This window comes from Syngnathus typhle, linkage group LG4, assembly GCF_033458585.1.
Source record: "Syngnathus typhle isolate RoL2023-S1 ecotype Sweden linkage group LG4, RoL_Styp_1.0, whole genome shotgun sequence".
Lineage (NCBI taxonomy): Eukaryota > Metazoa > Chordata > Actinopteri > Syngnathiformes > Syngnathidae > Syngnathus > Syngnathus typhle.
The window spans coordinates 11059309-11071724 of NC_083741.1; the positions used below are offsets into that span (position 1 = coordinate 11059309).

At 38.0% G+C, this 12416-nt stretch overlaps 1 protein-coding gene across 1 annotated transcript in view; it reads right to left on the minus strand.

Annotated features, from left to right (window-relative positions):
- Positions 1 to 1345: 1345 nt before the first annotated feature.
- kcna4 (potassium voltage-gated channel, shaker-related subfamily, member 4) overlaps positions 1346 to 12416 on the minus strand; it is a 65692-nt gene continuing 54621 nt past the window's right edge. The window contains exon 2 of the mRNA XM_061277305.1: positions 1346 to 6803. The gene's annotated coding sequence lies outside the window, so the exon portion shown is untranslated. The remainder of the gene's footprint in view (positions 6804 to 12416) is intronic.

Consider the following 12416-nt stretch of genomic DNA (forward strand, 5'->3'; position numbering starts at 1 on the left):
GTAACTGGAGATGACAGCACACCAACTTTTTTTTTTTTTTTTAATATTCATTCTCAATCTAAGACTGATAGGCGACAAGTTTTTCATAAAGAATCCTTAATGTATTTTAAATTTTAATTGGAATTATCACATGTACAGTTTCAAAATGTGCTATACAATGAACTCGATATGTTCCCTTCTAATTCATGTTTGCATTCAGGTGAACAGGGACGCTCTAATACTAAAAAATATTGATAAATGCTCACGAGGACACTGTTGGATAATTGCAAAAGGAAACTAAATGGTCAACTACTGAATAAAGTTTAGCTTGCTCATATAACACCATTTCCATCATATCCATACCACCACAAGCATCTAAATGACACTTTGATGTCTTTCCCATGGCCTTTGAGTGAAGGTAAAAAGGTTACACCTTCACGGGATAGCGCCATGAGGTCTGTCAACTGGCTTGATGGATGAACTGGTGTTTGTCCAAGAGTCAAGTAATTGCACCATCCAACACCCATTTAAAATATTTAAATGGTGTTCAGCATGTACACTCAGGACTCGGGTTTCAAAAACAAGCACTGTAAAAGGCTACAGTCGAAGTTCAGTCGCTGGCTTTTTCCCGCCTCTCGGTCACGCAGGGCTCGAACTGACGCCTCCATCATCACCGGTTTGGGAGCGCAGAGCTCTGACCTTTGATCTAAAAGCCTGGTCTGACACTTGAGTAGAACACAATGCATTCGATGAAAAATTTTAATCCTAAAATCTTGTCCATATAAACATCCATTGAGACAGGCGTTCATAAACTTGATTCATAAGTGCTCCTCTCAGATTGGTAGCACTTGTCCCTGACTTTTCCCGCCAATTGGTGCCAAAGAAAGAGGCCCGGTCCTCAATTGGATCCCAGGAACCTCGCCAGCTGTTCACCCTTGTGTTTGTAAGGGACTCCTGCTTTTTGTGCTGGCTGGCTTTGATTTCATTTGAACAGTCCGTCCTTCTCATAGGCTACGTATTGAACCGCTGTCCTTTGTATTTGCCTGCAGACTCGATAAGAAGGTTTGAGTTGTCTTTGTGTAGCACGCGCAGACAGCCAGGATTTGTGAGCGTTATCTGTAGACGGCAGTGAGCGTAGCACTTTTCACATGTACACATTCATTTTAAAGCCAAGGTGCTATTAACTTGCTGCCCACTATCACTATCATTTGTGTGTCATTGTGTGCGTGTGTGTGTGTATGTGTGTGTTTCTGTGTGTGTGTGTGTTTCTGTGTGTGCTCTGGCACCAAAACTTCCAGCACCCCTAAACCTCTGGTGCTAGAACTGCCCCTGATTCACCAACCGAAAAATAGAAATGTACACAAAATTGTTTTAAGAATTTTTATTGAATATATTATTTTCTTTATTCAACATTGCACATGGTCCATTTTCAATCACATCTCATATTGCTGCCTATAAAATGTTGTGAATGTAGAAAATGCAGAAGTTAGAGGTTTTTAATAACAACAAAAAAAGGATCATTAAAGACACAAACTCCAAAGATACAACGCAAACGGGTGTGCGATAGAGAAGAAGAATAACTCAAACATACTTTGTTTAAGGATGCATTGTTCTTTAAAAAAAGCTTCATGCAGGTTAAAAGCAAGGCTGGTCAAAACTCACATGGATATTTCTTACACCTCAACTGTAGAAATATTTTACATGTTTATTAATAGTCAGTCATTCCTTCGTGGAGAATGACAATGGAATGGGCGTTTTGAAACGCTTACACTATAGCAGCTACAGCTATAGAAAACACTGACAAAACACTGACTGCGACTGCAAAGTACGGAAACTTTGCAGCATGCATGCAAAGAGCATCTTTGCTGAATGCGTTTGCAGATGATTTGACAATGACTGATGGAAATAAACCCAAGTCATAATCTCAAAATCGACCATAGCTGTCTACAGTGTACCAACTTGCATGCAAGAATAGTAGTCTGTGCAACCTGTCAAATATTTCTGAACTCAACTAAATCTTCATGTTTGTATTTTGCACACATCTTTCATCTGCTGATTCATGACAAGATACGCCACGGCTAACAAAAACAATTCTATCCCCGTCCCGTGTCTTTAATTTCACCTTACCAATCGACTCGAATGTGTCACTGCTTGCTGAGTGATGGCTGGTGCCAAGCGTGCTCGCACACAGCATCGCGTTGCTTTGCTCAGGGGCACTCTGACAGCCTTGCATTCATTTGCTCCTCTCTGCCATCTAACACAGGACGTTGCATGAATGAACATAATCACTCTGACAATCTGCCGTGCCACTGCATGTGTGTTTTTTTACCCCAACCGCCACACTATGTTAACAATAAAAAGTGTGGTGGTACATCACAGTATCCGCAATACTCCTCTTTGCAATTAACTTTATATGCTAAGACCTTACAACCAATGTGCATTTTGCTGTGTATGATTTTCAGATTAAATCAGTCAATCCATCAGCAGCCAGCTAAAATCATCAGATTTTTGCCCTATCTTCCGTCCACTTAGTATTGATGGTCTTGGGATCAATGTATCGAGTGATTAGATTGATTTGATCCTCTGTTTGGTCGAATCCACATTTTTATGTTTGTTAATTGATTATGCTAAGAGGTGTCTGGCAATGCTGCATTTGAGACTAGGAGATTGGGAATTTGGATTTCACAAATACGTTTTGCATCATTGAATTTTATCGCCTGTCTGTTGGCGTTCCTGTATGTTAGTGAAGTAAGAGTACTTCAAGACTGACTAGGTGGCCCTCAGTAAATTTGAATATTAAGAAAAGTACATTTATTTCAGTTGGTCAATTTCAAAAGTAAAAATCATATATTATACCAATCAACACTTTTCTGAAAGTTAATTATGACCAAATGTCTGATTAAGAAAAACAAAAAAAAACTCAGGTAATTATTTTTTAGAATGATTATTTTTGGGTTCCCGTTAGCTATATGTTGACTTTTTGAATCAAACAACTGAAATTGGGTTTCTCCACAACATTCAATTTTAGAGCGATGCACTCATTCAGGGAAGTACACAAAAAAAGGGTCACTGCATAACAACTGTGAATGTTGGTAAAACATAAAATGATCTCGTAAATGTGTCATCAGATCGATTCATATATAGCATGAACACGCCAGCAGTATTGCATGATTGCACCTTACAGGTCTTGCCAGCAGGTCCACTGTATGGTAATTGGAGAAGTCATGTCTCCGAATAACTGTAAACTGTGTGATGAGCGTGGCCTCATTGCCCTCCTGTGGCTATGACACCTCTGTCCTCTGTACACATAGCCTCCGTGTGTTTTCTCGCTGGAGGCTGGCCTCATTAGAATTTCACTTTTCTCCTCTCACCTTGTCGCGATTGTTGTCTGATGCCCCCACCGGCGTTAGTGTTAACGTGGAAGCCGGCGGCTAGCGTGGTCCCGTGTGAGGTAGTCAGTCATTCATCTGTAGGGCTTGCTAAAAATTCTCCATTATTTCAATTACAAATTAGCATTATAATGAGGAGTTTGCATTCACGAGATGCGATAAATGCAAAATGAGAGGACAAGCCTCTGAAAACAACGTTGAATGGTGATTCAGTGCAGGTAGGTTTTTTTCTTTTTATTTACTGTGTTGGCGACATACTAGTAAAAGTACAATACGTATTTACTATTACAGTATACAAAACCACAGAAACAATAGTTTGTCTGATTCATTTTCTGAAACGCTGACACTGCAAATCCCCAACCCTAAGAACAGAGTCAGATTTTCTAACTACCCCCCCGGCCACACCGCTGTCTTTTTGATTTTTGATCAATAAAACATTAATTATATAGGTTCTTTTGGGGGGGGGGGGGAGGCTTAATAAGTATATTATCTCAGTGACACAGCCACTTGTTTCTAGGCAAAATTTGCAGGACATTTGAACTTGCACAACACACTCCACGAATGCTATATTATATACTTTACTATAATATCCCTGAAAAATATGACTTTTGCTATTTGGTTGAATATTCTACTGCTCAAGAGAATGATTTAACAGGTTAGAAGATGGATATTAATTGTTACAATGTTTCTGTAATGTATTGAAACTTTATATATTGATACATGACAAAATCCAATTAGTTATTGAGCCTCATGTGGAAAATATAACTTGACCTTGTTTTGTTTAGCATATCAACGGGTGGTCATTGTGATATTGCAGTGTTATCATTCACATCAGCAGTGTGTGGAAGAAGTGTTGCTCGACTCAATTTGCAATGTTCAGTAAAGCATAATCTTTCAAACCTCCATACTTAGCACAAACTGTGAACATTTTTCTGTCATTATTCTTTCACTCTTTTTTTAAAAAGTATGAATGACCACTTGCATAATGTGTTATAACGGCAGGTTCGAAACCTTTTCTAATTAGTAGCGTGAGCTATTCAATCATGATTAGTGTTGTAGCCACTTGAGGAAGTGGGTCAGTATGGTTCACTTAGTAGGAAACAAATATTTCTTATCGGAAAAACACTGTCCAACCAGGAAGACTTCACTATTTGGTGCAAACATTGGGCAAATAAATAATGTGCAAACGCTGCATTCAGGACTGCTAGTATGTTGGAAATTTCCCTCTAGGAAATGACAAGTTCCAGCCTCAGTTTTAGTGAATTTATAAAATAAGGGAAAAAAAATAGGTCATTGTGAATTCTTTTCTGTCAGCCGGCATTACTGCTTCTCTTCCTACATAGGAACAACTTGAAGCAATGTTCTGACTCACTTTGCATAGTCAGAGGTTAGAAATGTCCAACTTTTGAGTTCTCGGGAATGCAGCATATGCATACAAGTGTCCTAACAATCTACACAGTATACATACAATGCTTGTTGTTTAGCAGTTAGCATTTTGAGAGTAAATAATTTGTGTATAGGTCCCAAAGATGTCACACAAATCGTCTGCTTAGTTGATTCATATTCTCGTATGATAAATGTCTTACAGTGCACATTATTCAAGAGTTGAGAAAGAAATGACTGAGTCTAATCTCATTGTTGTAGACATTAAGGAGCTTGATTAACAGGATTTAGGTCCTTCTAATTTAGAACATGACACAATTGGTTCACTTCACCCCTGAAATATTTTTCCTATTCTATTTATTTTTTATTCCAGTAACTCTGCTGTTAAGTGACAAGATAAACAGCAAATCTAGTTCCATATAAAACATCTTCCTTGTAGGGTAATTTACAACGACAACCACTGACATCAATTGTAAAACTACTGTGGCTATCCTGTATTGTTACAAGTTTTTATGACACTCTGGAAACACCAGGAACATTCAGCGAATAGCTTATTCCCCCACAGATACAATTGGTGAGGTAATTACAGATATAAATTGTTCAAATAAAGAGCAGTAGTGTGTACTTTGGATTTTCTGTAAAAGAGGGGAAATACTTATAAAAAGATATTGGGCTCTAAATCTGGAATTCTTAAGTGATAGTATAATTAAAACCGTATGTTGAATAAAACCCAAATACAACTGAAGATACAGTTAATAATGCAAAACAGCTATGTGAGTGAACAACATTAGAGAGGTAAGAGAGAGGCGATTCAGCTCATCAGTGCCCAAACAACATTAGTCATCTTGTGTTTTCAAATAATGATTTTTTGTTAGGCTATGTTTTAAATAAATAAATAAATAAATAAATAAATAATTAAATAAATCAAAATTGAAAAAAGAAAGTAGACGTGTGAGAGCAGCATTCACAACAATATGAGCAACATGATCGCGCCGTTGAGGGCAAAACAAACACAGATGATTATTATGATCGACGCTCGTACTATAACAGTCAAATAAAGTTTGAAAGTCTCAAATGACTCTGTAATACATCTCAGGACACACAAGTATAAATGTCTGCTATATACATTGTCTCCTATTCGGTGTGCATCTATAACACAACATCTGAGCACAACATAGAATAAGTTCAGGGTTTCACCTTTGGTTATGTATTTATCAAGGCTAAGTTTAAAAAAATAGAGAACACACGTTCATGTTACTTTGCATACACTTAAAAGTGGAAACAAGTCAACAAAGCAGCTGGTCCATTTGTGGTTTGCATCTGAGAACAACCTAAGGTGTATTGTCTTTACGAGTGGGAATCTTGGCGATAGTACTGGAGAGTTCCATCCATCATCTGGGATGGAAGGTGTGTGTGGCAAGATATTTATGGTGGGGTTTATGTGCCTGACATCTTTGTTTTGGTGAGAGTGGATGTTAATGTGCTGGGCGACGTGATACCAATTGATCTTTCAGTCCTAAAAATAATGTGTCAATGAGAATCGTAATGTTAGGACACAGCTCGGACAAGGAAAAACTCGGTTCCAGGCTTTTGAGCAACTCTGGTCAGCCTTGTTTGGATGACAATACGAAAGCTCAAAATAGTACAGCTGACGGGACGAGTTACAATTTCATAACACCTACGTATGTAAAACCTCCTTTCGACTTTGAAACCGAAAGTTGTTCTCTCTCTGGCATATTAAAATGTTCACAACTGTTTCTTACGAGACATTTTTTCCACGTGTAAAGAAAACATAAGACTCATATCATCCCTTCATCTGTTTATGTGTGGTAATTAAGGCAATCAAATTCTGGGCCACAGTTTATTCATTTATTCAACCCTGCACGGTTTGTTTACCTATTTCAGAAAGTAGTAGTTCCACCCCCACATGCCCCCACATGTTGTTGAGCCCCCTCCAGCTGTTGTTTTTCTTCAGTGTCCACTCGTAGCCACCATGGTGGTCACAATGCTGCGATGGTGAGATGCTGGGTTTACGCCCTGTCGCTAGCAGAGCTGCAACACACAAACAGGAAATATTCAAAATACCAGCATTGTTTTTTTTGTTTATTTATATTGCACTCCAAGGTGATGCCTCAGCTTCACATCACCACCACACTCATTAGCTGCCAGCTCACACATGATCACTGAGCGACCTTAAATCACAATTTGAATGTTTAGAAAACACCTATTTAAAAACAACCACAGGACAGTGTATCACTCTTTCTAATAGGCTAAGTTGGTCTTTTTTTTTTTTATACCATTGAAAGCAATATCAGGCATTGCAGAAATACTCTAGCTACAGGGGTTTCAAACTCATTTTTGTCATGGGCGTCACCGTAGTCATAGTTTTCCTCGGCGGGCCATTATGATTGTCAACGTATTCCATATGCAGTATAGGTTACAAAACAAACTGATGAATAACTAGTTTTGAAACCAGAGACAAAACTATTTTAAAAAAACAAATGCTAATAGAAATTGCAAGCAATATTCTCATTTTTTTTTAAAGTGAAGACAATTTATAATTTAAGTGATGACGCAAAGCCGATGCAAAATATGTCTTTGCGGGCCACATACAATGATATGGCGGGCCGTATCTGGCCCCCGGGCCTTGAGTTTGACACCTATGTATTAAAGGAACATCATGTTACCATGCCAGTTAATAAAGCCACGCAAAATTAAACGCTTTTTGTGGTTTTGTTTTGAGCATATACGATTGATGTGATGTCAATTTTGCTTTTGTTCCAATGTAGCATGATGAGAGAGACGAGGTGCCGAGATTATTGATGTGGTTAAACAACATATATTGGATACAGACAGGGCCTTGCTTCAATCCCTAACCTATGCTAATGCTATACGAATGCCATCGTAAAGCCACAATTGCAGTAAATACTTGCATAAAAACAGTTCTCAGCCATGACTATACAACAATCAAAAACAAAACAAGTATGGTGGTGTGTGACTTCTTTCCCAGACTTCATTTGTGACCTCTAATCAAATGGCAGTACCAAAACCATGTATACAGAAAATAATCTGTTTGTAGTCCTGACAAAAGCATTTCATGAATGAGTATTTAAGCAACAAATACAATCATAACCATAAATAAAGGTTTCGTGCTCTCCAAAATGAATCAGCAACCAGCAGAGCTGTCTTTATAATATTATTTTCACGCCAGTTATGTCCTTATCAAGCATTTCCGTTTTTCGGTCTTGCATTTAGGGCGACCGTATTGCAGAAGAATTGCTCCATTAAAGAGGTATGTGCCTATTAAAATAGAAGCTATAAAGAGGCTTATGCAGACTCTAAACAGAGCAGCTGTACAATTCTCCACCTCAGTAGTTTGAGGATTTCCACATCGTCTCAGAGGAGCTGGAAAAACATTTTGTATGCAATCATAGCTGCAGTAGCAACAAGACAATTAGCACTACAGAGAGAGCCTTTTACCTAATTCCCCCATTAGGATTTGACTGCAGAACCAGTGTTTGTTGTGGTTGCTTTGCTGTCTACATAAGATTTGGTCCATGCCAGACGGAAGATTTAACATATCCGTTTCAAATATTTTCCCTGTGCAAATACTAATCAAGAGGCATTGTCCTTTTAAAATGTATAGAACAAAAGCTTCAGAGATGTGAGTTTACCATCTGATATCACGGCACTGACGGGAACATATTGGGCACAATGTTTTTTCTAATGAGTGTCCTTTGAAATAAAAATTAGCCATTTGTTGTTCACTTTGGTGCAGGAAAATGGTTTGAAGACAGTTTACGGACAAGGGCCAGTGTTGGGCAGATTTGAAATGTTTCCCAAATGTGGTAGATTGTTAGAAGATTTTGTAGCTTTCTTTGTACATTACAGCAGCTTCATTTTAGCTTCAGATATCATTTCAATGCTCTCACTGCATGTGAATTTTGCCGATAATTGCTTTCATTTATGGACCGTGGCCCCAATCATTCATGTAATATAAGGCCGGATTTACACTGCAGGGTTCAACTGACACAATTCGCAATTTATTAATTTTTTTGCTCGCCAGTTGTCCAATTTGGATAGCATAGCAGTGTACAGAGAAAAACATGTATTTAATCAGATATCTTTGGTTCAGAATCAGGCTTCTTCCAAATGTGAAAGCAAATTTGATACGTATTGGATTCACTGTCAATGCCATTGTGACATCATTGTGGCATACACACGTTATACTATAAAAAAATGCTTGCCCAATATTAAAACAATATTAAATACTTCAATACTAAACAATACAACTAAACAAAAACAAAAGCAGACCATTAAATATTGTGTAAATAGTGTACATAACAAACGTGTAGATCATTTTAAAAAATACATAATTGCCAAAAGTGGCCAATGGAGTAATGTCAAGGTTAACCTAATTTAAAAGAATGGGGGACGCTAACTGACAAGTATGTAAAATTTGTAAATTTTCCATTATCTACATATTAACCCGTAAATGAAACCTTCAACCGTCAATTAAAAACTTAAAACTGTCGTGTTACCTTCTTAAATAATGGTTTTAGTCACAATTGGATTTTTTTTCTTTCTTCTTTCGTTAACAATATCATTCATTTGGACGCCTGAAAATAATATAGAATGAAAAGTATGTTTAGATTTGACCATCCAAGTACTCAGCGTCTCGTCCAAGTCAGCTGGGAATGGCTGCAGCATGTGTTTGCATGTTATAAACCATACATACATCTAATTGCCTCCATACAGATAAAACGTTTTCTACGAGCCAATTATGAGAGTTTCGCGGCGAGGTTTGTCTCATTAGTATTCTTTGCAGTTAAAGTCTGGATCCCTCCTGAAGGCTGTCAGGCTGCTTCACTACACTTCGACTTCTCGCCATTCGGCAAGATGTTGAACAGGATTAGGGGCAACCCATAGAGTTGTAGCACCGTGTTTTGGATTAGTATTATCACCTATTTGCATGTGTGCGCTATGTGACATTTCTCCCCAAAGACGCAATAATCTAGTCCAGAGATGAGAGAGCTGCCACTCATTAGTGGAGCCATGAAGTGTCAGTGATAAATCATTGTGTGAAGGCGAAGGCCTTCACACATATGTTATTCTACTCCATTCACTTTATTGTGTGAAGGCGATGGCCTTCACACATATGTTATTCTACTCCATTTACTTTATTATTATTATTGTGTGAAGGCGAAGGCCTTCACACATATGTTATTCTACACCATTCTCTATTATTGTGTGAAGGCGAAGGCCTTCACACATATGTTATTCTACACCATTCTCTATTATTATTATTATTATTATTATTATTCTCTTTTATTCTCCACACTTTTTTGACACGTTTCATCTTCCACATAATTCATCCGATTCACTCCATTCCACTTTTCACGTATTCCAAATATTCACGACATGAGCGCTTATATTTTTCTCGTTCCGAAAATTTTCCGATTCCGCAAAATTCCCAAAATTCCGACAAATTTTTCCCCATTCATTCTTAATGGCACATTCGACATTTCACATTTACGTCGTTCCAATTTGAAATTCACATCATTCAGCACATTCTAATCACATTCGGAAGGATTCTCGACATTCCCAAAATTCCCAAATTCGAAAATTTCTCGTTTTCACGTTAAAAATTCCGACAAATTTTCACAAAATTTCGTTTTTCACCTCTAACTTCTACATTTTTCAACCGATTCAACTCGTTCCAACTTTCAACTGTTCATCTTTTGCCTACCTATTCCACAACGTCCCACTTACCAAAAACTTCACATCTTTTATTTTGAAATTCAACCAAAATTCTCTAAAATTTCGTTTTTCTACTCTAATTTCTACATTTTTCAACCGATTCAACCCATTCCAACTTTCAACTGTTCATTATTTTTCTACTGATTCCACAACTTCCCACTTACCAAAAGCTTCACATCTTTTATTTTGAAATTCACACCCAATTCCTTTTCCCTTCTCATTTCTACATTTTTCAACCGATTCAACCCATTCCAACTTTCAACTGTTCATCATTTTTCTACCTATTCCACAACTTCCCACTTACCAAAAACTTCACATCTTTTATTTTGAAATTCACACCCAATTCTCCAATATTTCCTTTTCTCCTTGTCATTTCTACATTTTTCAACCGATTCAACCCATTCCAACTTTCAACTGTTCATCATTTTTCTACCTATTCCACAACTTCCCACGTCCCAAAAACTTCACATCTTTTATTTTGAAATTCCCACCCAATTCCTTTTTCCCTTCTCATTTCTACATTTTTCAACCGATTCAACCCATTCCAACTTTCAACTGTTCATCATTTTTCTACCTATTCCACAACTTCCCACTTACCAAAAACTTCACATCTTTTATTTTGAAATTCACACCCAATTCCTTTTTCCCTTCTCATTTCTACATTTTTCAACCGATTCTTCTCATTTCTACATTTTTCAACCGATTCAACCCATTCCAACTTTCAACTGTTCATCATTTTTCTACCTATTCCACAACTTCCCACGTCCCAAAAACTTCACATCTTTTATTTTGAAATTCCCACCCAATTCCTTTTTCCCTTCTCATTTCTACATTTTTCAACCGATTCAACCCATTCCAACTTTCAACTGTTCATCATTTTTCTACCTATTCCACAACTTCCCACTTACCAAAAACTTCACATCTTTTATTTTGAAATTCACACCCAATTCCTTTTTCCCTTCTCATTTCTACATTTTTCAACCGATTCAACCCATTCCAAATTTATTCACTTAATTCACCTTATTCTTCCCACATTCACTCCCATTCACCCCCACTTCCACTACGCTTACACAATTCAACCCTTGACCCCCAATTCCAGTGTGGCGGCCATCTTGGATGACCCTGAAGTGCCACCAATGAACCCAGAATGAACCGGAAGTGGCCCAAATCAAACCGAAAGTGACCCCAAATAGACCGGAAGTGACCTCAGGTAAACCGGAAGTGACCCCAAATCAAACCGGAAGTGACCCCAAATGTACCGGAAGTGACCTTTTTAGACCGGAAATGACCCCTTATAAACCGGAAGTGACCTCAGACGAACCGGAAGTGACCCAAATTAAACCGGAAGTGACCCAAATAAACCGGAAGTGACCCCAAATAGACCGTAAGTGACCTCTGGTAAACCGGAAGTGACCCCAAATCAAACCGGAAGTGACCCCAAATGAACCGGAAGTGACCTTTTTAGACCGGAAGTGACCCAAAATAAACCGGAAGTGACCTCCGCTAAACCGGAAGTGACCTGTATTAAACCGGAAGTGTCCCAAATAAACCGGAAGTGACCCAAATTAGACCGGAAATGACCCGAATCAAGCCGGAAGTGACCTTATTTCAACACTAAGTTCCCCAAATAGCTACATTTGCGCTAACGTCTTCGTTTTTTGTCCGATTTAACCCGTTTCAACATTTTTACCCCAAAAGTGAACCTCCTGAGGCCGTTTTTTTTGTTTTGTTCCAAATTTAGAAAGATTTTGGCGCAATTGCTTTTTTTTATTTTCCCATTCATTCTCTCTATGGTGATTCAACATTTGCTCTAACTTCTACATTTTTTAACTGATTCAACCCGTTCCAACTTTCAACTGTACATCTTTTGCCTACCTATTCCACAACTTCCCACTTACCAAAAAT